This window comes from Arabidopsis thaliana, chromosome 2 (genome assembly GCF_000001735.4).
Source record: "Arabidopsis thaliana chromosome 2, partial sequence".
In the NCBI taxonomy this organism is placed as follows: Eukaryota; Viridiplantae; Streptophyta; class Magnoliopsida; order Brassicales; family Brassicaceae; genus Arabidopsis; species Arabidopsis thaliana.
Genome location: NC_003071.7, coordinates 3958650 through 3984183, shown reverse-complemented (window position 1 = coordinate 3984183; position 25534 = coordinate 3958650). Strand labels below are relative to the sequence as shown.

Below are 25534 nucleotides of genomic sequence, written 5' to 3'. Positions count from 1 at the left end.
GCCAAGACGGTTGAAGATCAATTACCTCGGGAAGCGAATCCTACCGCCCCAGCCGTCGCTCCATTGTCCTTATCCTTGGAAGACCTCAAAGCCATCCTCGCGACCGTGACAAAAGATCTGTCGCAGAGACTAACCGCCGGCTCGACGAGTTAGCAAAAGGAATCTCGCCACGTCCGAACTCTGAAGCAACACCGCCAAGAACGATCCAACCGCGCGGTCTTAGCGTTGACTTCACGGACGCACAGTCCAACATGGTCAACTCTAGGTTCCCAGGATCGCACCATCCCGCCAATCAGGACGGCAGACCATCTATGCCGCCCCTGATGTCATCCGGTCACATTTTTATGCCAGCAGCTTTGGACCATGACGGGCAGATAGACGATATCTATCTGAAACTTCGAGAGATCGGATCACAGGTCCATAAGGTCATCAGTTTGGCTCTAGAGATTGATCGAATGATTGAAGAAACTCAGAAGACTTCTTTCACCGATCGAATTACGTGCACGAGAGTTCCTCAAGTCATTCATGACCTCCTTCATGACAACAGTCGCCAAAGCTCACTTCTCAGATGAGCAGAGGGACATCGGTTGCTACCAACTCTTCGTTGAAGGTCTCGTCGGGAAAGCTTTGACCTGGTTCTCCAGGTAGGAGGCAAACTCCATTGACAACTTCACCTAGTTGTCAACTGCCTTCTTAAAGCATTACCAAGTGTGTATTCAGCCCGGAGCCTCTAGTTCCGATCTTTGGAGCATGACTCAGGAGAACGGCGAACCACTGAACGTCTATCTAGGTCGGTTCAAAGAAATACTTTCAAAAGTCACTATCACAGACTGATATAGCTCAAATTGCCTTAAGCTTACTCCCTCAAATAAGAGATCGCCGTTAGCACTTAAGGGTCGTATTCCACTAAGTACTCGATGTTCACACAATAGACTTATGATGTTGTTTGATAAGCTAAATAAAGTAATTGAATGTTGAAGACAAATAAGCAAGTAAATGAGTTGTAGATTCAAGTGATTAAAGCGTCGGGTCTAAGGAATTGTCTCGGGAGATAGATAAATTGTAGATCTAGCTAATATCAGGATTGTTATTGCACCGTTCTCAAACTCAGACTATGATTATAGAGTAACCGGTGGCGTTCCGCGAAACTCTCAATACTTAAAGCTAAGATAACCCGAGAAGCCGAGAAATCCTATGCTAAAGTATGCATTGTTAATGAGCTTGATTAGTTTACCTAGTATCTAAACCAGAGCCCTTCTATGAGCCTACATGTTCTTTCTTAAATGCCTATGCTCATCTATGATAGTTCAAATAACAAGTACCTATGGCGAGCATACCTATTATCTAATATCAAGTTCTAGGTGATCAATCTAAAACTAGCAAAAAGAATAATCAAGATGAAGAACTCTAAGAATAATCCTAAGGGGTTTTCGATCTACTAATCCATCTAAATCCCTAATGAGACTCCCTAAACCCAACAAGGTGATTACTCAGACATGATAACAGAAACACAAATCATAATCTAAATAGTTTTCAGTGATGAATTAAGAATAGAAGTAAAGGAGTTCAGAATCCTCTCTAAAGGGATTAGATTCTTCTCTCAAATGTGTAACAAACTCTAAAAAACAAAAACTAGGTCTAACAATGACCGTGCAGGGACTACTTTGTCGATCGACACCAGCTTCTGAAAAACGTCCTTCAAGATCTTCATTGCTGAAAAGCTTCCAAAATTCCTTATTGTGCTCTATAGTTCCCATATGTGTAAGTGTACCTGAAATGACTCAAAACGTACGATAAAGTCTAGAAAGACTCTAAAAACTATTTTGAAACTATGTTAGAAATCAATAAAAACCAGGACATATCACAAATGAAGCAGCGGTGGCCACTTTCAGGAAGGGATTGTTGCAAGGATCCCAACTAAGAAAACATTTGGCGATTAGAGAGCAGCTAGACCTCGATGACACTCTACATAGAGCATCACGGTATGCGTTCCTTAAAGAAGAGGATGCTAAGTTGGCAGGAAAGTCTCAACCGCCGAAAGCCAAGGATAAGGCGTGGAAAGTCTACCAGGAGCCGCGTTAGCATTACGACCCAAAGGCGACTAAGCGATTAACGGTTTTCACCGCGACGGATGAGGATGATCGAAAAATTTGTATTGTTGTTTCCATCGGTTTGGACGGCATTCCACATAAGAATGCAAACACCTTCTGAACATCCTCCTCGGAAAGTATAAGTCGGGAGAAGTAGAAGCGATCTATTATCTCAAGAATGGGAAGAACAAGCACAAGGGCGATATCAGACAGGCTCAGGGCAAACCAGCGAACGAGGGACAACAACTGCTGGAACATCACCCGAACCAAGAAGAGGTTCATACAGAAGAAATAAGGGTTCCGAAAAACGAACTTCCCCCCCCCCCCCCCGAAAAGAAGGAGGGGACAGCAACCCCAGCGAGCTCCTGATCACCCTCGAGGAAGAATTTCCATGATCATGGCCAGTCTATTCGACGATGAAGATTCGGTTTCGGCCCTGAAGAAAAGAGCGCGTAGGTATGTAGCTGAACCATTGAGTCAGGAACCCATCATCTTCACTTGAGAAGACGGGAATGGCATTCAGCATCCTCACAATGATGCACTAGTCGTCGAGCTGGTAATGGAGGACTTCGACGTAGAACAGGTCTTGATCAACACTGGCAGCTCGGTCAACCTAATGTTCTTGAAGACCCTCTTGAAGATGGGGATCTCCGAAAGGAAGATAACACCCAAGGTCCGTCCTTTGACAGGATTCGACGGAGAGGCTAAAATGTCCATAGGGGAAATCAAGCTTCAAGTTCAAGCAGGCGGAATCACCCAAAAAACTAAGTTCATTGTTATCGACTCGGAGCCGATCTACAACGCAATCTTGGAGAGTCCCTGGATTTTACTCGATGAAGGCGATTCCCTCAACATACCATCTGTGCCTGAAGTTCCCGATAACCACAGGAATTTTCACCCTGTACGGAAACCTAAAGGTCTCCCGAACTTGTTACGTGATCGAAAAGAAACAACGAAGAAAGGAGATCTTATAGCAGTTAAAGAACGAAGAGCGAGCTGCACCCTCTGAATGCTCGGCTCACCAATCAATAAAGGCGCCAAGTTGCAAGATAGTCTATGTGAACATTGTCGAGTCGGATCCGTCTCGAACCGTCGGTATTGGAAGCGAACTGGAAGGGGAGATAAAGGAGGAACTGATCACCTTCTTGAAATCGAGAACATCCACTTTCGCCTGGTCCACAAAGGATATGACGGGAATCCCACTGGAGGTGACCTGCCACGAGTTCAACACAGATCCGACCTTTAAGCCAGTTTGTCAGAAGCGCAGGCGTATGGGGACCGATCGTGCTATGGCCGTCCAATACGAGGTCGAAAGACTGCTAAAGGCCGGTCTGATCAAAGAAGTTCAATATCCTGAGTGGCTAGCTAATCCAGTTGAAGTCAAAAAGAAAAACGGTAAGTGGAGGGTTTGCGTCGACTACACCGATCTGAATCGAGCCTGCCCAAAAGACAGTTATCCTCTTCCACACATAGATCGCCTAGTCAAGGCGACCGTCGACAACGAGCTTCTGTCTTTCATGGACGCCTTCTCAGGATACAATCAGATCGTGATGCATAAAGACGACTGCGAGAAGATGACTTTTATCAAAGATCGCAAAATCTATTGCTACATAGTCATGCCCTTTGCTCTGAAGAACGCAGGGGCGACTTACGACCGTCTGGTCAACGAGATGTTCGCAGAACTGCTAGGGGTCACGATGGAAGTTTACATCGACGATATGCTGGTAAAATCTTTACTGGCAGAAGATCATATCAAGCACCTCACCGCGTGTTTCGATATCTTTGACAAGTACCAGATGAAGCAAAATCCTACTAAATGAACGTTCGGAGCAACGTTTGGCAAATTCTTGGGATACATAGTCACCGAACGAGGAATCGAAGCCAATCCTAAGCAAATTGACGCAATAATCGGACTACCGTCCCCTCAGAACAAAAAGAGGTCCAAAGGTTGATAGGTCGCATCGCAACTTTGAATCGTTTCATCGCCCGATCAACGGACAGGTGCCTTCCTTTCTATAAACTTCTGCGTGGAAACACGGATTTTCATTTGGACAATAAATGCAAAACCGCTTTCCAAGAACTCAAATCCTACCTCATGAGTGGGGCGATCTTCGCCAAACCTGAAGTTGGAGAAATCCTATATCTCTCTGTCTCGGTGTCAAGTTCGGCGTTGAGTGGGGTACTGGTACGAGACGATCGTGGAAATGAGAAACCTATCTTCGACACAAGTAAGGCCCTGAATGACGTCAAGACCAGATATCCGACTTTGGAAAAGCTAGCATTGGCGGTAATAACGGCCGCTCGAAAACTCCGAGCTTACTTCCAGTCGCACTCCATAGTGGTTTTCACCGATCATCCACTTTGGACGGTACTCCACAGTCTAAACCAATCCGGACAAATTGCAAAATGGGCGATCGAATTAAGCGAGTATGATGTGGAGTATCGTTTCCAGCCAAGTCTCATATCACAAGTCCTGGCGGATTTCATGACCGAGCTATCTCCAGATGTGATTAACAAGGCCCATGACGAGAACTGGATACTTTACGCAGATGGCTCCTCATCGTTACAAGGTTCCGGTCTCGGGATTCTGCTCCAATCTCCGACTGGGGAAATCCTTGAACAATCGCTTAGACTTCAATTCAAACCATCCAACAACGAAGCAGAGTACGAAGCACTTCTCACTGGACTTCGCCTTGCTAAAGGTATCGGGGCCAGACATATGAAAACTTTCAGCGATTCTCAGCTCGTAGTCAGTCAGTTCTTTGGGGAATTTGAAGCCAAAGACGAAAGAATACGAGCCTATCTTTCGTTGGTACAAGACCTGTCTAAAGAGTTCGATAAGTTCGATCTGGTAAGAATTCCCTGGAATGATAACTCTACTGCGGATGCCTTAGCCGCTCTGGTCTCGAACACGAACCCCGACTTGAGATGAACAATTCCCGTTGAGAGCATAGCCAAGCCAAGTATCGAATTGCCCAGTTCGAGCTGCGTGATTATAGACCCCATAACGGCCATGGACGCAGACGTCGATGCAATCGACCCGGAGCCTTCGGATTGGAGGGATCCCATAAAAGCTTACATCACAGACGGCGAAGTTTTGGCAGATCGATGGGAAGCCCGCCGTCTCAAAGCAAAAGCGGCGAACTACATGATGATGGATGGCGAATTATACAGATGAAGCGCAACAAAGGCTTTCCTCACTTGCTTGAACCAAAAAGAAGCTTGTACAATCATGAAGGAAACGCACGATGGAAACGGAGGTAATCATTCCGGCGGATGAGCCCTGGCCCTCAAATTAAAAAAGGACAGTCATTACTGGCCAATTATGCTGGCGGACTGCGAGGCTTACGCAGCAAAGTGCGAACCATGTCAGCGACCTGGCCCGATGAAGAATGTGCCACCTGAAACATTGCCTTCGGTTACGGCGCCATACCCGTTTATCCGGTGGGCCATGGACATCGTGGGACCAATTCCCCCTTCAGGATCTAAGAAATTTCTGTTAGTCCTAACTGATTATTTCACCAAGTGGGTTGAGGCACAAGCGTACTACGAAGTTAAATCGTCTTATGTCGTTGCATTTATTTGGAAAAATATTATCTATCGACATGGTCTTCCCTACGAGATCGTAACGGACAATGGGAAGTAGTTCGTCTCACTCATCACCAGGAATTTCCTCGCCAAGTGGAACATTCGCCTCAGCAATTCGACTCCGCGATATCCTCAAGGGAACGGACAAACCAAGGCCCTGAGAAAAGAAATTGGGCAAACAAGTTGGAAGGCGTGCTATGGTCATACCGACCTACTCCTTGAAGACCTACGTCATTATCTCCTTTTTCCTTAGTTTATGGCATCGAGGCAATGGCTCCGAGCGAGGCTGGAATTCTAACGTTACGTTACGAGATCACAATGACTTCGCCAAAGAACTCTGCGATCAAGCTCTAATTCAGATCCAGATTACCAAAATGCAGCGGCAAAGTACTATAATCGGAACGTCCGAGAATACCGCTTCAACATAAGCGATCTCGTCCTTCGAGAAGTCTTCAGCAATACGAAAGGAAAAGAATGCGGGAAAGCTCGAAGCTCGGTGGGAAGGACCTTATTTAATATCAAAGGTACTTCACCTTGGAGTCTATTTTAGGATCGAATTCACGGAGTTCTTTTGTCCAAACAGTGAGTTGAATGTCGAGATTAAGCTAGCAGGGTAATAGTGAAAATAAAAGAGAACAAAGTAAGAAAACAGCAGGTTGATTTTGTTGTGAATGATTAAATAAAGAGATAGGAACATGGTTGTCTCAAGAAACTATTGGTTAGTAGATCTAATGAAAGCTAGGTTGTTATCGAACCATTCTTAAACTCAAAACTCTAATTATAGAATAACCGGTGGTGTTCCTCGAAACTCCTTATATCTATAGCTAAGAATAACCGGAGAAGCCGAGAAATTATCAACCTAAATATGCATTCTCAACGAGTTCGATTGTTCACCTTAGTAGATAGGCTGATTCTTATTACACACCTAAAAAACAGACTCATCAAATAATAGATCCAACTACATATACCTATGGTCGGCATATCTATTGTCTGGATTCAAGATCTAGTTAACTACTCTAGATCTAGCATTAAGCATAATTAAAGATGAAGAATTCTACTGATAACCTAGCAAGGGGGCAATCTACTAAACCATATGAATCCCTTATGAGAAACCATATTCTTAACAAGCACATTACTCAGACATATTGATTGAAGCAAACAACATAATTAAGTATGAAAGCATAAACATAGTAAATAAAGGAGGGAAAAGAAGGGATCTCTTCACTGTATTAAGAACTGAATCAATGTTTGAAAACACTCGATGAATAGCTTGTGTCTCTCAGTAACATGGTTTTCAAAAGCTTGATAAAAACTTGATGATAAAAACTGGATCCTCAAAACTTAGGTCTAAACAATGTATATAAATCCTAAAAACGTCTAGGGACTAATAATGTAAATAGGGAAGTCTTCTGGGAAAATTTCCACTTATGTAGACTTTAAAGCATCTAGGGTTTTTGCTGGGCCGAAACTGGTGTCGATCGACACCAAGGGTGTATCGGTCGACACTCCTCCCTGATTCCTGAACCAAAATCGTCCTTAGCTTCCTTTTCCTTAGCTTTTGCTCCAAACTGTCTCTTTATCTCCATTGTTGTCCCATTGCATAGAATACCTGAAAAGACACTAAAAAGACTCGAGAAATAACATAAAGACTCAAAATCCTATACCTAAAACATAGATAAAATCGGTGAAAATCCGGTTATATCAACTCCCCCAGACTTAGCTTTCGCTTGCCCTCAAACAAAACACAAAAGCCGAACCTGTGGAAGAGGTTTTGAAAACAAAGGAACTCCCAACATTCTCTAGCCTATTGCCATGATCATCCAAACTAAGTCCATATGCCTAACAAGTCTAATCAAATCCTAACCACCATGTAGTTCTCTACAAGCTTACACAACATTCTAAATTCCATACTTAAGTTTCACAACTATATCCACCAGGCTTGCATCGCTGGGTCTCATCAAACAAGCTAACATTCAAGATCCTTCTAGACTCATTCCTGTACTATACCATGATAAATTGACCATTTTTTTATATGTTTTTTTCTTTGGTGTTCTTCTCTCCCCCAGACTTATTCTTTTTAGAGAGTAAGCAAAGGGAAACTCGCATACTGGATTGACACCCTCGGCATTTTTCCAATCTTTGTAATTGATCATTCCAAATAATGTATAATAATGGGGTAATCGGAAACATTCCTACCCCTATACACTGTCTGAAAATTGTCTCAATCTCTCATTATATTTTCTTTTTATAAGGGGAGAAGAACATAGTCTTTTTAAAACATTGGTCTCAATATCAGGTATGAACCAGGAGTCAAGATCTATGAATACTAACCGTTTGAAGAGGTAAAATGAAGAGCAGTGAGATTAGCTCCAGCCTTAATGGTTGATTTGGAAACTAGTATATCCTCAAGTCTGTAGGTTTGCCATCTAGATTTTCCAATAGTCGGATTGACTCGAACTTACAACACTCATCAATCAGACAATAAACAAGAGAATTTTTTTTTTTTTTTTTTTAAACTTTAGAAACGAAAAATAATGAGAAGCAAAAATAAAACCAATATTAGTAAGAACCTCCCCCAGACTTAAACGACACTGTCTCTAGTGGCATTCAAATCCGAAGAAGGCGGAAAAAATAAATAAAAAATAAAAGTAAATAAAAGAAAGGGAAAAGAAAAATCAAACCATTGGGTTGCCTCCCACTAAGCGCTTGTTTTGAGTCAATAGCTTGACTTGGTGGAGTTCAGGATGTGGGTGGAGTGGTGGAGGATTGCTGCTGCCTCCTCGCCTTCTAAGGCGGTGCGTAAACGGATCTGGTTGGAGCAGCTACAAGAACAATAGGAGAAACAAGCTTTCGAGGAACTCTAGGCTTGTTATCTTGTGAAGCAAACTTCAAAGAATCTAAGGAATTAATCGAAGGTAAAGAACGAGAAGAGAGAGAAGAGAACTTATCACGTAGGTCCTCAAGTGGTGTGGGCTGATGAGAATGTGCAGAAGCATCTGTCTGTGAAACCCGAGGGTGTCAATTGACAGGGGTAGTGGTGTCGATTGACACCGTTGCTCTGCAACTCTCATTGGCGAGCTGAGCAAAAGGGAGCGTTGTGTGTGGCGCTGTGGTGGGATTCTGAGCAGTCTGAGGAGGTGTGTCTGTGCTGGAAGCAATGCCACTGATAGGCTTAATAAGCTCTGAACCATCCATGCCAAACTCAATCTCTAAATCAGAAACCTTGAGAGAGATTCTCGCTCTCTTCACATCAAACCTAGCACCAGCTGTAGCTAGGAACGATCTTCCAAGGATAAGAGGATCCTTGGGTTCCATCTCATAGTCAAGGACCACAAAATCAGTAGGGATAACAGAGTTACCAACCTTAACAGGAACATCTTCAAGTATTCCTTCAGGGATTCGCTTGAAACGATCCGCGAAAAGAAGAGTGATGCGAGTAGGCCTGTAATTAGTCATGCCTAGTCTTTCAGCAACATACTTAGGCATGAGGTTGATACTTGATCCTAGATCACACAAAGAGCGGCTAAACCTGCTTGTGGAGATAGAGCAATCAAGAACAAAGCTACCTGGGTCTGGAAGCTTCTCAGTGGTCTAACCAGGAGTGATGGTGCAGATGTACTCAGCAATGTCTACTCTCTATGCCTTCTCCTTCCAGGTCTTAGGCAGCATGATTGCACTGATGTCTCTGGTCAGCAGTTTAGCTTCATCGGAGCTAATTCCATTGTCAACAAGTCGCTTGACATACATGTTGAGTGAAGCAGAAGATGTCTCAGAAGCATCTTTAGGAAGAGTATGGAGGATCTTCTCCATTATGGTTGTGCACTTAGCAGCATGAATATTCTACTTAGAACGACGCTGCCTCGGATAAGGGACTGGAGGGCTGTAAACTGACTCGGGCTGCATAGGGATTTGCACCTCACAAGGTGTTGTCCGGATCCAGTGTTGATCTACACTAGAGGGGTATCGATCAACACCATCGTATTGACTCGTCTCAGAGAAGAGCGTTCCATATGGTGTCGATCAACATAAGAGGGTGTCGGTCGACACCATCTCTACAACTGCGAGCTCCAACTTGTCTTCAGTGTCCAATTCCTCCCACACATCATCTCCTTCTCTAATCAAGATGGCATTGTAGCTCATCCTTGGGTTAGCATCAGGATTACCAGGAAGAAAACCCTCTTGTCTATTGATGGATTGTGCAGTTTGAGCTACTTGTACATCCAGCTTCTTCAGGTGAGAGCTCATATTGTTGATCTTCCCATTAAGATCTGTTTAGACAGCATCAAACTTGCCATTAAACTCCACAACGAGCTTTATTTGGCTCTCTAGAATCTGCTCAAGCATCGATTCTATTCTTGTCTCTGGTGAGGGTGGAGGGGTGGGGGGGTGGGGTGCTTGGTAAGCTGAATTACCATAGATCCTCTGGAAGTTGCTCTAAGGAATTACCATAGATCCTCTAGAAGTTGCTCTAAGGAAAGGTCTTTTGGAAAGCAGGCTTTGGAGTGTAGTTGGAGGAACTCTGGTTCCCTGTAAACCGGTTGCCACTGAAGTTGCCTTGTGACTGCCCAAACTTTGTGTAGCCTTGACCATCGATGTAGAAGACTCCTTCCTCTGACTCAGGGTCAGGCTCAATAGTCTCATCCTCAGCTGCAAAGTGGACATGCTTCTTCCATGTAAGCAAGTTGTGAACCGAATCCAGCTTAGCATTCGCCTATGCCATATGATTGCCTGAGATAGTTCTCGCAATCTTCTTCCTCTCAAAATCATCATTCTTGGTACTGTTGCTGCAAGCGAGGTTATCTATCAGGGTTGTAGCATCAACTGGGTAACGTATGTTGAAGTTACCATTGCTTGCTGCATCTAGAGCCATCTCGTATCTCCAATCAACTCCTCTGAAGAAGGTACCTAGAAGTTGTACTTCACTGAAACCGTGATATGGGCAGTCTCGTTGGTACTCTTTCAAACAAACCCAAGCAGCCTTGAAAGCTTCTACTGGACCTTGTGTGAATGCAGACAACTTGTTTCTCAACTCCTCAGACTTAGCATCATCGTAAAAATTATTCAGGAAGGCTATTTTGATGCTTCTCCAAGTCTTAAGGGAACCTGCTTTAAGTTGTTTCAGCCAAGAAGCTGCTTCCCCAACAAGTGAATAAGGGAAAAGCTTGCACACTAGGTAGTCCTGTGAGACTCCATTAGCTTTGATGTTCAGAACAAGGTCCTCAAAGCGTTCGATATGGTCCATTGGCTGCTGATAAGTGTGTATTTTGCATGTTTTGAGCATCCATTTGTCATCACTTTAGTATCATATCATCACTGTTTTATACAATTTCTCATCATTTGTCATCACTTTACATGTTTAGGATAGGTTTGCATGCATTTTGCATATTTGTGTTGATTTCAGGTGATTTGGAGCTGTTAACGAGCTAACTGGAAGAAGCGGACCTAATCATGACAAACCACTCGACCTAGAGGTCGAGTAGGAGCTTCAAGATCTCAAGAGACCACTCGACCCCAGGTCGAGTAGAAGACATCACCACTTCACTTCACCACTCGACCACGAGGTCGACTGCCCTCATCTCCATCACCAAACCATCACTCGATCACATCACTCGACCACGAGGTCGAGTGCCCTCATCTCCATCATCAGACCACCACTCGACCTCATCACTCCACCTGGAAGAAGTCGAGTATCACTTTCACCACCACTCGACTACACCCTCTATGGCAAGCTTCAGAGTCTTCTTCATTCTGCACTCAACCAGACACTCGAGCTCAAGGAAGAAAAGAAGACTCCAGCTATTCACTCGACCTCCCACTCGACCACTTCGGTCGAGTACAGTTCTTAATCCGTCCCAATACTTCGTCGTTTTGAGTATTAGGGTTTCGGAATATTTGGCTATAAGTAGCATGTACTTCACATTTTTGCAGACAAGAAGTTTTTATCTAGTTTTATCCCGCAGACCTTTTGTTCTAGACCTTTTGTAATCCGGATTTCTCTTTATCTATTCAGTATTCAGTATTCAGCTTTTGTTCTTGATTTCGTTTACTGTTATTCATTCTGTTATCATCCTGCTGTTACACTGTTGCTATCATGTTTTCAACCTGTTCAACGTTTATGCTCATTGTTATGATGTCTCAGTAGTGAATAGGTTTCTGAGTATGGGTTAGAGTAGTGTAGAATTCTCAGTATGCTAGGAGATTGAGTATTGGTTGATAGATCCCTTCTGGATTAGTTGTTCTTAATGCCTATTGCTTTCTAATCAACTGGAATTTGAGCCCAGACATTTCCGTGCCCAAAAGGTGTTCGATGAAATGTCTGAACCACTAATTTTAGAGATTCGTGACCCTGTACCAAGGTATTGGTTGCAGGGAGCGTTTTGGCTTTAACTTGTTGATTCGTAATGCCTGTTAGGTTAGCTCTCGTCAATGGTGATTGAGTCTGGGACTAGGTTAACTTGAGAGTCTCTGTTGCGGTGGCACTTAGATTTGGTTAATGAACTTGTTGTCTAGGGTTAATTTATTGAGCATGTCAATCACCTGTAAACTGAGGAAACGAAACTACTCAATTACCCCATCCTTGGGAATTCTTTATCTGATTGAATTCTTTGTTTACTCTATTGTTGTTTACTGCATCCTGTTATCTGTCGCTTAATTTCTACAATTCTTTCTTCTTACTCGACCTCGTACTCGACCACCCAGTTGTCTGGCAACAGACTGTGCAGTCGAGTATCTGTGTTTTATTTTCTGTCTGTTACTCGACCTCACCCAGTGCTCTGCAAAGAGCTGTGTTGGTCGAGTGTTTCACTGTTTCTGTTTGATTTTCTGTTTTCTGCATGTTCACTTAGGACTGCTAGAACACACCAAAACCTGTTATTGCTTGGCTTGACTTAGTGACCTCTGATCACATCTTGATTGTTAGCATCACACCCATTTGGATTGACAACCTTCAATAGTACAACGACATGATAGTGCTTTAGGTTTATTTGATTAAAAACCTATTATCAATTTGGCGCTGTTGCCAATTGGGTGTTTGTTTGTTACATTTGAGATTTCAGACTTGCTTAGATCAAGTTCTTTTTCAATTTTCTTTTCGGTTACTAACTGTGTGTTTTTCTTGTTGTCTTCTTGATCCAGGTACACCTCTGTTGTATGCGAACTCGATCAAAAGGCAATCAGAACCTCCTTTTCAACGACAACATCGACCGCATAGCTCGCGAAATCAGAGAAAGGAGAAACACAGTCAACCTTGTACCTCAACAACCACTCAAAATGGCTGAAGAACAGAATCAACAAAATGGCCCTGCCAACATTGGTGCTGGGAAAATAAGTCTCAACCTTGGAAAGCATATCAAGTTGCAGTTTAGCATCAACAAAACTCCACAAGGGTCAACAGAGGATGGAAAAACCTCTGGAAATGATAGAGTGATCTCAGGAGAAGGATATGAGACTGAAAGAGTGAAAGAACTTAAAAGAGGTCTGATAAGCAAGATGAAACTATAGAGAAGCTAGCCCACAATGTTGAGGAACTTAAAAGTAAGCTGAATCAGTTGCAGAAGGAAGCTCAACCTAAAGGCGGGATCGACACTATCCCGAGAAAGAAGTTCACTTCAAAATGGTCTGAAGAGATAGATTACCCTCCAGAAGAGAAAGAAGCATATTTTGAAGAGAGGGGAATTGAGTATTCTGCTGCAGACCTCTACAGGGAGGACGCTGAGTATGATGATGGTATCAAAGAGGATTATGTAGACCCTCTCAACAGTTCATTTTCTTCTTGATAAGTGTGAGGAGTCAAGCTAGAGACTTAAAACAAGCTCACTTGGGAGGAAGTCCCATGACTATCCTTGTAAATAATTTTTACTTTCTTGTTATTTTTTATTTGTTTTGGTTGTGTTTGTGGTTCTCAGGAAGAAAGGAGTAACGTGAAGGTAGAGTAAAAATTCAAAACTTTTACTCTAATGATGGCCTAGAGATCGAGTATATTGGTCGAGTATGAGTGATGTTTAAAAACCTAAAAAAAAAATTCATCATTTTACTCGACCAACAGAAGCTACAGAATATTACAAAGAGTTCATCAAGTTTAGAAGATTGCGGAATTTCCTGGGGATTTTTCTAGTAAACAGAGAATACAGAGAAGAGACATGAAGACAACGAGGGACCCACTGCTGCAGCCATGTCTCCCACGCTCCCCATAAGGTGATAACAAAATCTATCTTTTCTTCTCCACTCCACTCGACCTCCCCTTACCCATTCACTCGATCCCATCGCCTTCTCTCTTCAAAATACGCGACCTCCCCATCTCTCTTCCTCATACACTCGACCAAATCCAAACCACTCGACCTCACCTACTGCTGCGACACTCGATTTCGCATCACCTTCTCTTCCGTCCAAGCCTCATCATTCGGCCTGAAGGAATCACCGCCGCTCATCACCATAGTCATCCTCACAACCTTCACTCGACCTCTCCACTACCACAACAACTCGAATCACCGCTCTTCCAACTTCATTCAACCTCTCGTTGCCTCTCGCTCATCACCGTTTGACCAAGGAATCATAACCTCTACACATACTCGATCGCGTCTACACACCATCCAAACTACTCGACCTCCTGTTCTTTCTCCAAGGAAGCAACTCAACATGTTTACCAGAGCTTCAGGGATGAATTCGAACGCTCTGCAGCCCGACGTAATCAGAGAAGAGCTGAAATCGCCAGAGGAAAGAGGGCGATGTCGAGTAGATATGAGCTGATTGATGAGGACATCGAAACTGAGTATGAGCCAGAGTCATGGCGTAAGGAGACGAAGCTGCTGAACAAACCCGACGAGGTTACAGTGGAGGAGTATATCAGGTTCTTTGAGATGAATGACTTCAGGGGAACGAGGTATCCGTGCTATGAGACTTTAGCCCAGCTGGGGTTACTGGAGGACGTACAGCATCTGTTCGAGAAGTGTCATCTGGAGACACTCATGCCTTACCCTTACCCTGCCTATAAGGAGGAGACAATCGATTTTCTTTCCACGCTGCAAGTGGAGATGTATGAGGGACTCACAGACTTTGAGTTGGATACCATGGGACTAGGTTTCTTGACGTTCTCAGTGGATGAACAGCGGTATCAGCTTTCGATCAAGAACTTGGAAGAACTGATTGGTTTCCCTAGTGGAAATGGAACCAAACCACGATTTGACAGAGAAGAGCTTAAGGACTTGTGGGCCACTATTGGGAACAATCTACCGCTAAACTCGGCGAGGTCCAAGAGCAACCAAATCCGGAGTCCTCTGATCCGCTACTTTCAGCGATCGGTTGCCAACGTCTTTTACTCCAGGGAGTCTACAGGCACCGTGTCTAACACGGACATGGAGATGATAAATTATGCGCTTACAGGGATTCTCCACCGGACGAAGGGAGAGAATGTCTTGAGAGGCGATCTCAACAACGCACCACCAGTACTGCCTCTGTTGATCCATCTGTGTGGATACCGGAAGTGGGCGTTGACAAACGGAAAGAATAAGGTGAGAGGAGCACTATGCGTGGGTGGCTTTGTGGAGTACCGCTCAAGGAACCAGGGTTAGCACCAAGAATGATGGACTTGGATCATTTGTGCCGATGTGAGTTCTTGGAGTTTGACATGGCTGGCGACTTTCACCGCTACAGGTTCGAGCATTCATCGATTAAAATCGCCAACATTCTTCTCCCCTGCATTGACGCTACTAGGATTATCGAGGGCAGGAACATTGACTTCAAGCCTGCGCTTGAAGATCTTTATTTCGAGGGCAGTCCACCAACTGAGGAGATCAGTCATACCGAAGGAGCTACAACAGAAGATGTTGATGAGACGGATGATATAGATGAGGCGGAGTTTGACACGAGCATGTATCATTTCAGTGAGCATATACCTCCTGTGAGGGAAAGCAGGAGTTTGAGCGAAGCTCACAGAAACAACAGCAAGCTGCAAAAGTGGTGCATGAAACAGGACAAGTTACTCGCCAAGTGCCTCAGGGCTATCAAGTTTCTGAAGGACAAGATCAGCTGCTCCTCTTCCACTACAGCTATTCCGCAGGGACATCTCCCTCAGGACATGCCTTCGAGGAGATATGACGCACGCGAGCCAAGTCGGCGCAGGCCTAAGCCTAGAGAGTAGGAGATTCCGCATGCCCCTGCGAGGCATTCATCATTCGAGCCTCGTGAATCTGGGAGGAAGAGGAGGACCACACTCACTCGATCTAGCAGTAGGAGCAGACAACTTCTGCAGTCTCGTAGTTTACGCGACCGCGGTGCTGGCCGCAGTAGAAGGAGAGAGGTCGAGTATCCTTAGAGAGGTGCTGGCCGCCACAGAGCTGATGAGGTCGAGTACCCACCTGCTGGAGCTGATACAGAACAAGGTGGTTCGTCTATGGCCTGAGAACAATCACATGCAACCATTGACGAGCAACTTCGTTCATTCTTCAACTGAGGTAAGCGCCTCACTTCACCATTGTATTATATCATCTATTGTGATTTGTTTCTTCATTTTTTTTGTTTCTGTGATTGGATTTGTCCTGAGTACTCTCTTCCAAGTTTATTCACACAGTGGACTGTGTGATTTAAGTTTGGGGGAGGGCTCAGGAAGTGTGTGTTGCATTGTATATATTTTTGAGTCTGCAATCATTTAAGGCATAGAAAAACCAAAAAAAAATGAAAATTTTCAGAAAATGATTTCAAAAAAAAAAAAAGAGTGTTCATGTAGTTGCATTACATTTAGGATCGAGTCTATAGTGTTTCATTTAGGATCGTTGCATATGCATAGGGGATGATGATGAGATAGCCTTGTAAGCATTTTGATTCACCGGATAAACTCAGTGCCCTCGTTGCTAGTTGTCTGTTGCGTAGTCAATGAATTTGAAATAAAACTGAACCATGCCTAGATTGCTCTACTCGACCACACTGTCATGATCTGATACCATTCCCTATCAATTTGAACCTGAATCTGATCTTTAATTATCATGTCTGCATCAAATTTGAACTCATGGATACCATAAAATACTTGGATTTTCTTATTCATTTTGATCACTCTTGTTAATCCAAGTAGCTGACTCTCCTTATTAGAGCAGTTAACCCAAACCCAAACCTAGACTTTCTTTCAAGCCCTATATCACTTGTGAGTGTTTGTGAGGTCTTATTCCAATTAAGCTTGGTAGAAAGTGTTAGGTTCGTAACGACAGAGATAGTGTCTCATGTAGTTCTAGTTCGCATTTTTCGGACTAGATAGGACTAGGTGGGCGCTTATACTTTGGGCTAGGATGTGTTTAAAAGAAAAAGGGGTTGATTCATTGATGAGAAAAGGTAAAGGACTCTAGGTGAAGTAAGCTAAAGAAGCAGAAAAAGTCTAGTAAAGGTTTTGGGATTTCTAAAGAAAAGAAAGAGTTCTTGTTAGCTATTGGAGATGGGCAAAAGCCCTTGGTTTTAAAATGTTAAAAACAGGAACCTTAATTGTTAAAGAAATCCAAATCCGCTAGATGTAACAAAGTGTTGAGAAAGCTTCTCCTAGAGTTAAGAGAAAAGAAAAGAATGATTAGAACAAGGGTTTAAAAGATTCATGAATGCATAGGGTAGAGTTAAGTTCTTATATTGAGATTGGAGATGGGATTACCATTAGAGCTTCATTTGACATACTCTGGGTAGATGGGATCTTATCTCTGTATGCATAGCTTGGGACTTACCTTTAGCATTCTACTAAAGCTTAATCATTTCTTGAGAGATCCCCTGTTGTTGAAGCCTATTCTATAAGGGACCATCTTTGTCTCTTGACCTTTTACCTTAGCCAAATGAGTTCATTGATGATGCATTGCTTGATTCACGTTCCAGAACTAATGAATGTTAAAGGGATTGGTAGATTTGAAAACATGTGTAGGTCCAACATAAGAGTCGGATTGATTAATAACAAGGCATGGCTAACGTTTTTGAGTAGAATTCGATCATATCCCAGCTTAGAACTTTCAACTTGGACATTGATTTCATCTGGTCTATCTGGTGCTTTGGCTCTGAGTCCCCGCTTTCAAACCTCACCTTCTGCTTGTTCTTGATTGTTTGCTTGAGGGCAAGCAAAGACTAAGTTTGGGGGAGTTGATAAGTGTGTATTTTGCATGTTTTAAGCATCCATTTGTCATCACTTTAGCATCATATCATCACTGTTTTATACCATTTCTCATCATTTGTCATCACTTTACATGTTCACTAGATAGTTTCAATGCCCTTGTTGTTAGTTGTCTAGTGCTTAACCGATTGATCTTGAAGTAAAACCGCACCATCTTTTGAATTCATATACTTGATCTTTCCTTAGTTGAAACTCGCTGTGATTTGAAGCTATTCCCTATCAATTTGAACCTTAATTTGACTTGTAATTATCATACTATGCATTGTTTGTTAAACTCATGGTCACCCTTAAAATATTTGGATCTTCTTATTCATTTCACCACTCTTGTTGATCCAAATAGCTGTCTCTCATCTTTAGAGCAGTTTCCCCATACCCTAACCTAAGCCTTCTTTCAAGCCATATATCACTTGTGAGTGTTTGTGAGGTCTATTTTCGATTAAGCTTGGTAGAAAGTGTTAGGTTTATAACGACAAAGATAGTATCTCATGTAGTTCTAGTTCGCGTTATCCGAACTAGATAGGACTAGGTGGGTACTTGTTCTATGGGTTGGGAAGAGTTTAAAAGAGAAAAAGGATTGAGTTCATTGTTTACAAGAAAAGGGAAAAGAATTCTAGGAGAAGTAAGCTAAAGAAGTTAGAAAAAGTCTAGTAAAGGGTTTGAGATTGTTAAAGAAAGAGATTGGGTTATTGTTAGCTAATAAAGAAGGGTAAAAAGCCCTAAGCTTAATAGAGATCAAAAACAGAACCTTAGTACTAAAGAAAGCCAAACCCGCTAGAAGTATCAAAGAGAAAAGAAAAGCTTCTCCTAGAGTTAAGAAAAAAAGAAAAGAATGGGTTAAGAAAGAGTTCAAAAGATTATGAATGCAAAAGGGTAGAGTCAAGTTCTTAATTAGGATGGGAGATGGGATTGCCATTAGGTCTTCATTGATTATACTTTGGGTAGATGGGATCTTATCTATGTATGCATAACTTGGGACTTACCTTTAGCATTCTACTAAAGCTTAATCATTCTTGAGAGATCCCTTGTTACTAAAGCCTATTCTTTAAGGGACCTTTTTGTCTTTTGACCCTTTGCCCTTAGCCAAATGAGTTTAATATGCATTGTATAGTATGATCCATGGTTCTTGCTTAATGAATGTTAAAGGGAATATGCTGATTTGAATGCTTGAATAGACTAAGTGAAAGATTAGGTTGTGTTGTGAAGAAGATGGCTAAAGTCCTTGTTTTAGATCCAACTACAGATACCTATGGCGGGCATATGATAACACTAGATTTTAACCTTTTAAAGCCCTTGTTTTTCATGCATTTAGCTTAGTTTCAAGTCTCTTTTCATGCATTCTTAGTCTCTTTTCCTTCTTTTGCACATTTTGCATTGCATTGCATAACATACTTGCATTTGGAGTGTTTTGCAGGTGAATTAGATACTTTTGGACTCAACTTGGAGGTTTCTACCACAAGGGATGGACAGACTCGAGTCCGGAGGACCTAAGGAAGAATTTGAAGTATACTCGACCTTTATACTCGATGTGCATGTCGAGTAAGTGAAGAAAAAGTGAATCTTGAAGATTTGCACCTACTCGACCAAGCCACTCGGCCAAGAGCCGAGCGATGTGACTAAGACCAAGCCACTCGGCTTTTCTACTCGGCCTAGGGCCGAGCGGTCCTGCGCCGACTTTCTTATTTTGTCTTCTAGCGAATTAGGGCAACCTAGTATTTGCTATAAATAGACCCCTTCCGTTTACCTAATGGATATTCCTCTTTTATTCCTTTTGTTCTAGCCTCTTTGGTGAAAAACCCTAAATATGTTCCTTTAATTTCCTGTTGAATCTTTAAGTTTTTGCAATTATTTTCTTCTACAAAGTTGTTTATCTTGTTTAGATCTATTGCATACTAAGTTTATAATGATTTCTGGGTTTTATGATTTTTCTGGGTTTTGTATGATGTTCTTCATAGTTCATGAGTAGTGTTCTTCAGAGTTCTTGAGGATGGGTTAGGTTTAGGTGGATTCCTCTTCTCTTTAGCTAGCTAAGTTTATAAATGCATGATTCCCTTCTGTTTTAGGAGTTCTTAATGCTATTTTCTTTCAGATCAATTGAAAATTGATTTCAGACTTTCTCCACCCAAAAGGTGTTTGATGAAATGTCTAAACCAACTAATTTCAGAGATTTGTAGATTCTAGCCCAAGACATTGGATGTTTAGACTGCTTATTGACTTTAATAGATTGGTGTTTAAAGCCTGCTTTATTATGTTTCATCAATGGAAATTGAGATTAGGAAGTTCTAAAGTTATGAGAATCATTCGCACGGAAGTGGATTGATTTGGTTTTGAATCTATTGTCTAGGGATAGCTTGATTGAGTTTGTTAGTTAGCTAAATGGATTGAGGAGTCCACTAGAACCAATTACCCCATTCTTAAGAGCTCTGTTGCGCTTAGATTTATTGAGTTTCGTGTTATTTACTCTTCTGCTCGTTCAGTTTAGTTTATCTGCTCGTTCTGCTTTGTTATTCTGCTCGACTTTGTTACTCGACATGTTTACTCGACCTGCATGTTCATACTCGGTCGAGCATCTTTACTTTCCTCTACTTAGTTCATTGTTTAAGTTTATGCATTGAGAGTTCCTGGTCTGTAGTTTACTTCTTGCTTTTATCACTCATGTTCTTTATTTTCTGCTTAGTATAGTTAGTTTCTTGCATAATTACTTAGGTTGTTAGATAACTCAAATCATCTAGACTTGGCTTGACTTAGTACATGCTGATTGCATCTTGATTGATAGCAAACTCACCTAATTGGATTGACACCCTAAATACTACAATGACATGATAGTGTTAGGGAATTGATCACCTGGATTTAAACACCTGTGAAAAATCCTACTATCAGCATATCTATTGTCTGGATTCAAGATCTAGTTAATTACTCTAGATCTAGCATTAAGCATAATTAAAGATGCAGAATTCTACAGATAACCTAGCAAGGGGGCAATCTACTAAACCATATGAATCCCTAATGAGAAACCCTATTTCTAACAAGCAGATTACTCAGACATACTGATTGAAGCAAACAACATAATTGAGTATGAAAGCATAAACACAGTAAATAGAGGAGGAAAAAGAAGGGATCTCTTCACTGTATTAAGAACTGAATCAATGTCTGAAAATACTCGATGAATAGCTTGTGTCTCTCAGTAACAGGGTTTTCAAAAGCTTGATAAAAACTTGATGATGAAAACTGGATCCTCAAAACTTAGGTCTAAACAATGTATATAAACCCTAAAAACGTCTAGGGACTAATAATGTAAATAGGGAAGTCTTCTCGGGCAAATTTCCACCAAGAGTGTGTCGCTCGACACTCCTCGCTGATCCTAAATCCAAAATCGTCCTTAGCTTCCTTTTCCTTAGCTCTTGCTCCAAAATATCTCCTTATCTCCATTGTTATCCCACTGCATAGAATACCTGAAAAGACACTAAAAAGACTCGAAAAATAACATAAAGACTCAAGATCCTATACCTAAAACATAGAAAATTAGTGAAAACAGGGATATATCACTGATGACCATGAAGCTAAAAGAGGTGGAATATCCTTGGAATGCTGTTCACCTCAAAAAGTATTATTACTATATATAGATTTCAAAAAAAAAAAAAAAAAATCGCCTGTTTGATCTTATGTAATATGAACTACGAATGGCTTGATCCCTTCACCGGGTACGTAGGCAATCCTTCGCTTTAAGATCTGTAACAAGTCAAATCTCGGCGCCCTGGCCAGGTGTTTGATGCGCGTCTCACATGGATGCAGTAGTGAAATTATCTACACCCTATTAGAAACTTAATTTTTCTAATAGGTATAACCGAGACTAGTTTTCTCGCACTTAAGCTCTGGTTCAGACAGAAACGTTTTTCTAATAGGTATTACAAACACGTTTATTCGAAAGACGTTTTTCTAATAGGTATTACAAAGACGTTTATTCGAAAAGAATTAAAGTGATCAAATAAGATCGGTAGCCATTACAAGGGCGTTTATTCGAGGAAAGATAAAAAGAGAAATGACCTAAATACTACTAAGGATCATCTTCTATCATGACAAAGGCATGGTAAGAGAACATTTCATAGCATTCAGGAGAGCTACAGGCCAGATGGAAGCATCAAATCGTCCGATCCGAAACGACGCGGTTGTCTTTGAGAAGGCGATTCGGCATAGGCCACACCAGCTGAAGACCAACTTTCTCCCAATCCTCTGAACGAATTTCCAACGCTTTGATCGTTTGTTCGATTTCATCCAGACGGGTGACGACCCTTCTTTTCTTCCGTCTCAGTTTAGTAATCAGAGCTTCAAGCTCCTCAAGGCGAGAATCCACCTTTTGTTTCTTAGTTCATAAGTATTGTAGCTCGCGGCACTGATCCTCATGCATAAATCCGACATGAAGAAAAGAACGATGGAATCATAAGAATCACATCAAAAAAAAACGATAGGTTAAACAGTTCTCACCTGGTTAACAAAATTCTGACACTCGGTGCTTTCGGCATCGGAGGCGGATGATCCAAGATAGAACAGTTGAGGCGCTCTGGGAACGAAATCTCCGTCAGCGATAATTGTGGGATTCCTTTCCTTCGAGGCGACAACAACATCTTGGGCACAGTCGTTGAAATATGACAAGAGGATGTCTAGCATGGGAGCCAATCTTTAGAAACCATTCTTGATCCAATAACGTAGATGCGACTTCAACATGGCTAGTTTATGAAGGATGTCAGACTAGCGTTCTTCATAGTAGCTCAATATCTCACGATACTCCTTGTGTCTTGATTCAACACATGATAGGAATCCTTCCGCTTCACGCCTTCCCTCTGAGCTCGCCTAGAACAGAAGAGTCCACGGAACACAGACGTTGTTAAAGAACGGCATTCCCCACTCAATTGCCTCCGCATTAGAAAAGGTTGGAACATTTTTCCTGACAAGGAATGAGGATCCGGCGCTCTCCATTCTACAACTAAAAGGAAGAAAAAGGTTCGATAAGAAAATCGTTCTTGCTCGAAGGGGTACTTATAAGATGGAGGAAGCAAATAGAATTAGGGATTTGCTAAACCGCGATGAGGAAATTCTCGTTTTTCTTTTCCACGAAAAAATGGAAAATTTCTCTTCCCTAGAAGAAAAAATGGGAACTTGCTTAAATTCGAAAGTCTTTGCTTTTCTTTTTCAAAAAGGAGAAAAAAAAAACGAGACAATTTTCCTTTTTAGTTTCGAATGAAACAAGCAAAATTGGAAATTGTAGAAAATGGAAACTAAATTTAAAACCGCCCCGAAAGTGGGTCCACGGTTGAACAAGTATTTTCTTTGACCGCCTCAAAACGGGTCCACAGTCAGATACAATATTTAAATCGCCTCGAAAGTTGGGTCCACGATCAAATTGTCTTTAAAATAATTACAAGTACAAAACGACATCATCAGGTCGTTGGATTCTGTTCGCCTTCCTCAACGCTGAGATGGCGAATATCACTTCGGTTGAAGAGGTCGACGATGGAACCATGCTGATCGGCCACGGGAGCAACTTGAGAAGATTGCCTTGAAAACCAAGTTGATCTGGAGACATGTTCAGATCGCCCTCTCCGAACTCAATGACATTCAAGGCATTGACCTCATCGTTCACCTTTTGGGTTAAGACCTTTAGGCCCTCTAGCTCGGCCGCTGCAATCTTTGCACCTCTTCCTATCAAGATGCCAACCACTTCCTCTACGCCTTGGGCTTGGTTCAGAGCGTCCACCTTAGGCTTAACGATCTCTTCCTGCTCGGTGAGATAGGCCTTCATCTTGTCGAGACGGTTTTGAGCCTTCCTAGTAGTATGGGAGACCTTCGCAGCTCGGTCGGTCTGAAGCCTGATACATTCTCTCTCCTCGTGCTCTTTTGCCGCGACAAGTGCGACCTGAACTTCACCAATCTCTTTCAAAAGATCAGCCTCGCGACCATTAAGTCTGGTGACCTCGTCATTCAGCGAGTTGATCTCTGTCTTGTGGGTCTCATCGGCATCCTTCAAAGCGGCCATCTCCTTCATATCCCTTGCATAGATGATCTTTGCTTGGTCCGCACATTTCTTCAAGTTGTCGAAGGTGTCCCTGTCTGCGAGCTTCAACCTCAGTTTGCGATCGGATGAAGCGATTAGATCATTGGCCAAAGCGGCGGTCTGATGAAATAAAGATTGCAGTCAGAACAAAACATAGAGAATAAAAAAATAGAATACTTGTGTAATCGACACATACCTTTAAAGACCATCTGGCAAACTTCTGATACTCCTCCTTCAGGACCAGATCGTCAGGGTTGGGGAACTCTCTTGCCCCAGGAAGCATCAAGTTACGCCAGAGATGACTGGCAGCCTCACGATCTCTTACGAGAAATTTATCACCAGTATACTTGAATGTAAATTGGTCGGGATTAAGAGCTTCACCCCTAGACAGACAAAAAGTCTTTGGCACGGGAGCTCCATCCGTTAGGCCGGCTTCAGTGGCCGATCTCTTCTTGGATTGACTGGCCACCCCTTTCCCTTTCTCTTCACGGGACTGCCTCGAAGTCTCATGATCCGCAGCAGTTCCATCCTTGTTTGAATCAAGGATGGTCAGGTCAACATCGATCCTCACGCCTTCAGATGTGGCGGTATGAATTGCGGCAGGCTGATTGCCTTTGATAACTTGAACCTCAAGTTCAACGACCTGAGTAGAGATAGTTTGGTTCTGATCGCCACCGACAATCAGTTGAGCTTGAGCATTGTCGGCCCCTTCAAGACACGTCCGGTCTTGAGAATCTTGGACGATCAAGGTCTCGTGAGAAACCTGATCAACATCAGAAGGGCCAGAAACCACGGAAGGAAGCATTGGGGTCGTAACATCGTCGAGAGGACGAACTTCTTCTTGAACCGGAGCCGGAGGAGGCGGCATGCTCAAAAGCCTTGAAGCAAAGCTAACAAAGGACTTCCTAACTTTCCCCATGATATTGGTGACTCGCTGATATGGTTCAAATTACCTAGAACTACTCTCTCAAATAAGAGATCAATTGCATTATTTTAGGATCGAATTCACGGAGTTCTTCTTTCAAACAGTGAGTTAAATGTCAAGATTAAGCTAGCAGGGTATGAGTGAAATAGTAAGAAAATGAAATTAAGAAAACAGCAGATTGATTGGGTGTAAACGATTTAATAAAGAGCTAGGAACAGGGTATTCTCAGGAAACTATTGGTTAGTAGATCTAATGAAAGCTAGGTTGTTATCAAACCATTCTTAAACTCAAACTCTAATGATGGAATAACGAGTGGGCGTGCCCGCCAAGAGACTGTCAACCTAAATATGCATTCTTAACGAGTTCAATTGATCATCTTAGTAAATAGGCCGATTCTTATTACACACCTTTAAACCAGACTCATCAAATAATAGATCCAACTACAGATACCTATGGCGGGCATATCTATTGTCTGGATTCAAGATCTAGTTAATTACTCTAGATTTAGCATTAAGAACAATCAAAGATGAAGAATTCTATAGATAACCTAGCAAAGGGGGTAATCTACTAAACCATATGAATCCTTAATGAGAAACCCTATTCCTAACAAGCAGATTACTCAGACATACTGGATGAAGCAAACAACATGATTGAGTTAAAAAGCATAAACACAGTAAATAGAGAATGGGAAAGAAGGGATCTCTTCACTGTATATAGATCTGAATGAAACTCTGAAGAACAAGGGATGAATAGCTTAT

General features: G+C 42.3%; 4 pseudogenes across 4 annotated transcripts; 2 read left to right on the top strand and 2 right to left on the bottom strand.

Moving 5' to 3' along the window:
* Window positions 1–400: 400 nt before the first annotated feature.
* Window positions 401–6223, top strand: AT2G10330 (annotated as a pseudogene; the record flags this gene model as incomplete). Its single annotated transcript has 1 exon — window positions 401–6223.
* A 2094-nt stretch (window positions 6224–8317) lies between these two features.
* Window positions 8318–10935, bottom strand: AT2G10320 (annotated as a pseudogene; the record flags this gene model as incomplete). Its single annotated transcript has 1 exon — window positions 8318–10935.
* A 1892-nt stretch (window positions 10936–12827) lies between these two features.
* On the top strand, window positions 12828–16251 carry AT2G10310 (annotated as a pseudogene; the record flags this gene model as incomplete). Its single annotated transcript has 1 exon — window positions 12828–16251.
* A 5864-nt stretch (window positions 16252–22115) lies between these two features.
* On the bottom strand, window positions 22116–24770 carry AT2G10300 (annotated as a pseudogene; the record flags this gene model as incomplete). Its single annotated transcript has 1 exon — window positions 22116–24770.
* Between the last annotated feature and the right edge of the window lie 764 nt (window positions 24771–25534).